General features: G+C 46.2%; 1 long non-coding RNA gene across 1 annotated transcript; it reads left to right on the top strand.

Annotated features, from left to right (window-relative positions):
* Positions 1-2,645: 2,645 nt before the first annotated feature.
* Positions 2,646-5,847, top strand: LOC125128898 (uncharacterized). Its single transcript, XR_007135336.1, has 2 exons — positions 2,646-2,818; positions 4,933-5,847. It is a non-coding gene; the product is annotated as an uncharacterized LOC125128898 (long non-coding RNA).
* Positions 5,848-6,059: the final 212 nt, after the last annotated feature.

Genomic DNA, 6,059 nt, shown 5'->3' with positions numbered 1-6,059 from the left:
CACCCCAGTGGCCCATCCTGTTGTGTCTCCTCGCAGTCACCCCCAAATAGCACCACCATCTTGACATCTAACACCACACATTAGACTTCCTTGTCTTGAAATTTATCAAAAGGAGATCATAGAGCACAATTTTTTTCCTTTTCCTTTCCCTTTTTTTTTTTTTTTTTTGGCTACACTAGCAGCATGCAGAAGTTCCAGGGCCAGGGATCGAACCTGCGATACAGCAGCAATCCGAGCCAGTACAGTGACAATACCTGCTCTGCCACAATCCCTCTAGTTTTCCTGTTGATCTGCAGGAGTGTGTGTGTGTGTGTGTGTGTGCTCTGGACACAGTCATGTGTATGATATATGTATTGTAAAAAGCTTCTCCATCTCTGGGCCTTCGTGCAATCATAGAAAGGTCTTCTTTTTTCTTTTTACAGACACACCTACAGCACATGGAAGTTACTGTGCTAGGTGTCAAATCAGAGCTGCAGCTGCCAGCTGACACCACAGCCACAGCAATGCCAGATCCATGCCGCATCTGCTGTCTACACCTAGCTTGCAGCAACACATATCCTTAACCCACTGAGCGAAGCCAGGGATCGAACTCACATCCTTACAGAGACGTCGTTGTGTTCTTAACCTGCTGAGGCACAACAGGAATTCCATGCAGTGTCTTTTAACAACCAGAAATTTTTAATTTTAATGAATTAGAATTTATCATTTCCCTCTTTATAATGATGCCTTTTATTCCCTGTTTGAGGAATTTTTGCTATTGACAGGATCGTGAAGATAATTCTTTCCCTTTTTTGAAGTTCTATCGTTTTACCATTCAAACATAGATCTAAATCCATCCAAGATTAATTTTTTAGGGGTCGAGGTATATTTTTGAGCCCCATAGGAATATTCAATTGACCCATGTACCTTTTATTGAAAAGACTATCGTTTCTCCACTGCATTGGAAAGTCTCCTTCATCATAAGTCAAGTACCTATATATCTGTGAGTTTGTCTCTGCAGCCCCTACCTGCTTCCATTGGACTTTGTGTTTATTCTTACAGTAACACCACATGACTTAATTACTGTAGTATTGGTATCTGGTAGTTAACTTCATTATATTTTAAGAACTTCTTGAATATTCTTAGTCATTTGTCTTTCCATGTGGATTTTGAAACAACCTTATCAAGTGCTACCAATAAAAATGTGTTGAAATCTCTGAATGCATTCAATAGAATCAAATATTAAAATTTAATTTTTAAATAAGCTTCTACCAAAAATACTAATACTGGGATGCATATGCTTTGAATCCACAGGTCAATTTAGGAGCAAATAAACAGAAAACCTTTCATGTTCACAGATTGGAAAACTTAACATTATTAAAACGTCCATACTTTCATTATATTTTCCATTAATGAGGGATCTTTGCTACAATCTAGGGTGTAGACCATGCTCAATTATTAGGGGATTTAGACTCTGTTTGAGGTACCCATTTTTCTGCCCATACTGTTGATATTTTCTCAGCACTAAAAAAATCCCAAGCTACCACGTGGGAAGAGGTGGTGCCCAGGTGGCTGTTGCAGGGAAAGAGACCTAAGGATGTACCTGCAGGGGGAAATCAGGCTGCAGGAAAAGAGCGTCATAGGGCCAACAAGGAAGGTCAGTGACCAAGGGAGATGTTCATATTTTATGCCTTGGAAATCTGAGATGTAGTGCAAGGACTTGTGTGTCAGTCGGTCCTGAAGAAGAGGAGGAGAGAGCACACATCACTTCATGGATCACAGTTGGGCGTGGGATGGTGTGAAGCAGGTGGAGAAGGGTTAAGTCAAACTCCAGAGCTCAGGACGACTCTAGAAGGAGAATGACTCTCCTGTACAAGGGAGTCCTCTTCCACATAACCTCCCAGTTGGCCGACGGGTGGTGTGTTAAGCAAATGTCTGCCATGTTGTCCTGTCCCTTCTCTCCACATCTGTCTCCTGCTAGACTAGGAGTTTTTCTTGGGCCTGGGATGCATCTTAGTCACTATTGTCTCCTTCCTCACTCACAGATCTGGCCCCTGGTAGGTTCTCAATGGTCTTTAGGAAAACGATCTTAAGGTGTTTTGTTTGTTTGTTTGCTTGCTTGCTTGATTTTTAGTGCTCTGCCCACGGCATATGGAAGTTCCCAAGCTAAGGGATCAAAACAGAGCTACAGCTGCTTGCCTATGCCACAGCCACAGCAACACCAGATCCTTAGCCCACTGAGTGAGGCCAGGGATCGAACCCACATCCTCTTGGATACGAGTCGGGTTCATTTCTGCTAAGCCATGACGGGAACTCCCTGATCTTAACTTAATTTGATCCGTGATCTCTGTGGCATGGATGGTAACTTTATCTACTTCATATAAAATGTGGGCAGGAGATGCCAGGATGGACAATGACGTGCATCAAGATCCAGCTCTGGCATCCTTAGAAAAGACCCTATCTTAGGGCATCCCAGCCCAGAGACGCCTTCCCTCTTGTCTCCTCAGTTTCACCGAAATTCCACTGAAGGATCATGTGAGGAAAATGCATCTATCCCTACATCCCTCTGCCCCACCCATCACACACAGACATTCTAAATCCTCCCAGAGGAAATAGAAATGTGGTTATTCACCCCAAAGCTGCCAAACTAGAGTTTTGAGTGCAAAGAAAGGGGTTGGCGAGTTTCTTCAAGAACTGCATGAGACATCAGGACACCAGGAAATGACGGGAAAACCCCTTTGGTTTCCTCCCACCAGCCTGAGCCCAGGATAAAAGGACCTGCTCCGAGCTTCCTCACGCCACTTGAATCCCGGAGGCCTAGAATAGCCCGGAGAGGCAGGTGAGTGGGGAGGCCCCCAAGGAGGCCATCAGTAGGTTCCCACGGGAGGGAATGAGAAGACGGTGTAGAGTTACGGATTGTGGTAGGATACAGATGATCGGAAACAGCAATAGGGGAGTTCCCGTCATGGCTCGGTGGTTAACGAATCTGACTAGAAACCATGAGGTTGCGGGTTCAATCCCTGGCCTTGCTCAATGGGTTAAGGATCCAGGGTTGCTGTGAGCTGTGGTGTAGGTTGCAGACACAGCTCGGATCCCGAGTTGCTGTGGCTCTGGCGTAGGCCGGTGGCTACAACTCCAATTAGACTCCTAGCCTGGAAATCTCCATATGCCATGGGTGTGGCCCTAGAAAAGGCAAAAAGACAATAACTAACTAACTAACTAAATAAATAAATAAATAAATAAATAAATAAATAAATAAAAGAAACAGCAATAGGAACAGATAAGCAAAATGGACCAGAAATTAAACACCAGGCTGGGAGCCAAGAGAGGTGTGTGATGCAGAAAATCAGGGTCTAGAGAGTTCCAATTGTGGCTTAGCAGAAACGAATCTGACTACTATTCATGAGGATGCAGTTTCAACCCCTGGCCTTGCTCAGTGCGTTAAGGATCAGGTGTGCCATGAGCTGCGGTGTAGGTCACAGACATGGCTCAGATCCCACATTGCTGTGGCTGTGGCGTAGGCTGGTGGCTACAGATCCGATTCAACCCCTAATCTGGGAACTTTCATATGCTGCGGGTATAGCCCTAAAAAGCAAAAAAAAAGAAAAGAAAAGAAAAAACAGAAAGAAAATCAGGGTCTGAATCAGGTGTTAGTACACTACAGCCTACCTATCTGTGTAAAGGTTTTATCGGAAAACAGCTGTCCCCTCCGTGTACAGATGGCCTATGTCTGCTCTTACACGGCAATGGCAGAGTTGAAAAGTTGTGACACAGACTGGCCTGAAGGGCCTAATATTTACTATCTGGCCCTTTACAGGAAGTTTGCCAAGTGCTGTTCTAAAATATAAAACAATTTGAGATTAACAATTTGAGATTTCCTTTAATATAGAGCAAAAAGCTCCAGCTCAGCCTAATGGACATTGGTAAAGCTGAGGCCAGAAGTTAGCTTTCATGGCCCCAGTCTTTGTTCTTTCTTATGCTCCACCTTGAATCTTCCTTTGCTTCAGGGTCAAGGTTTCAACCCCAAGCCAAAGTATGATGAGTCACCCAGTAAGGATCTGATGTCAATGTCTGGCTGGGGGGGGGTTCCTAGTGACTCAGACCCTGCTACGGATTCTGACTCTTAAGACAGCCAGTGTGAAGGGACAGTAATTATCCATCAAGGAGCCATGGTCAAGATTAACATAGTCAAGGAGTTCCCACTATGGTGCAGTGGGTTAAGGACCCAGCATTGCCACAGCTGTGGCATAGGTGGAAGCTGTGGCTCGAATTCAATCCCTGGCGAGGGAACTTCCACACACCACTTGGTGGGGAGGCGGTGGGGGGGGTGGCTTAAAAAGAAAAAAACCATTTTAGGTCGTCAAGAATGATACAAAAGAGCTAAAGATGTTGCCTGAAAGAGCAAAGGGCAATGTTAAGGGGGAGATATACCTCAGCAAAATATGGGGGTGCAGTCCCAGAGAAAGAAAACATTCCATGGTATCTGGAAACAATATTATCTAATCTCTCCAAAGTGGTCTTTCTTCTTGAACAGGGCTTACAACATTTAGCAGGTACTCTCTTGTCCTCCCCAGTCTTCTTTTCTTCAAGCTGACTATTCCAAAGACATCATACCTGTTATTTTCAGGTACATTTTCCAAACCCATTCTTTCCTCTGTCTCCCTGCCAAGTGAACACGTTCCATTTAAAGGACAGAGTACAGTCTAGGCACCAACACTCAGGTGGACCAGAGCAGGCACTGGGCATCTGTGGGGCAGCCTCCGAGAAAAATTCTCTCTTTTGGCCACAGTGCTCTGTGGGGGTTCCCGTGGGGTGGGTGGTCTTGGGAGGGAATGAAATAGGATGGTCAGAGCGTTGATCTTAAAGAAAGAAGTAATAAGAGATAGTGCTTCTCTCTTGCGTTAATTTGCAAATAACCCCCTCCACTGATGTTGTTTCATTTCTTTCTTGCAGTTTATCTTCTGTCTAAGGAAAATGTCCCAGCAGCAGCAGCAGCAACAATGCAAAGTCCCCCCCCAGCCCCCTCCCCAGGTCCCTGGGCCTTGTCCTCCCCAGGTCCCTGGGCCCTGCCCTCCCAATCCGTGTACCCCACCTCCTCCCAGCCAGCAGAAGTGTCCCCCAGTTAAGTGCCCCCCAGTGAAGTGTCCCCCCCACCAGCAGGAATACCTGCCGAAGCAGAAGTGACATCTCGGAAGCCACCCTCCACCACCTGATTATGAAAACACTGCATCCCCTTGCCCCACGCCATCCCCTCACTTCCAGCAACAGCAAGGAACACAAACAGCTTAGAAGATGCTGCCTCTCTTCAGACTCAAGGAGAAAGATACCATCATCAGAGTATATTGGGTTTCCCTTTCCAAATCAGTAACTCCTCCCAGCTCATCTCCCAGGAGACGGCATGATGCCATGTTCTCAAACTCTTCCCTAGAAGCACCACCCATTCTTGTCCTTCTCCGTCAAGGCTGTGGTCAAGACAAGGCCAGACTCTCCACCAGCTGTCTCTTCTACCACACTGCCTCCTGCTGACCATACAAGGTCACTACAAGGACACAAATAATTCTGGCTGAGCAATCTGCCTCCCTGGGAAGCAACAACTTCATAAACTTTACAAAGGAGCAAATGTGGCCGAAAAAAGAACACGAAAAAAACTGCTTAAACCTAGTGAAGTTCCTCCAGACTTCTTCAGAGCACAATTCCACACTCCTTGGTGAAGGCGATGAGGTCTCTGTATTTCCTCCACAATCATCCCCACGATCCCTAGCAAAGCTCACCCTGCCTGCTTGTCTCTGAGCCCCAGCCAGGTAAAAGTATCCCAGGCTCTTTCATGTCCCTTCCCCCATGCTTCTCAATAAAATTCTTTCCCCCTGATTTTCCGTGTCTCTGCTCTCTTGCTGGGGCTGGGAGAAAGAGCAACACAGCCAGACAAATCAGGGCTTGAGAAGGGAATCAAGAGACTGAGGGAGAAATCACTGCGAGGACCCTGGAATCAGTCGGGGACCACAGGAGGACGTGGGGACAATGCACAAGCCAGCAAATACCCTTTCCTCTCTGGGCACACTTTCCCAACACCCCAAAGGACC

The sequence above is a fragment of the Phacochoerus africanus genome, chromosome 6 (genome assembly GCF_016906955.1).
Source record: "Phacochoerus africanus isolate WHEZ1 chromosome 6, ROS_Pafr_v1, whole genome shotgun sequence".
Classification (NCBI taxonomy): Eukaryota; Metazoa; Chordata; class Mammalia; order Artiodactyla; family Suidae; genus Phacochoerus; species Phacochoerus africanus.
This window is presented reverse-complemented; position numbering and strand designations above follow the sequence as displayed.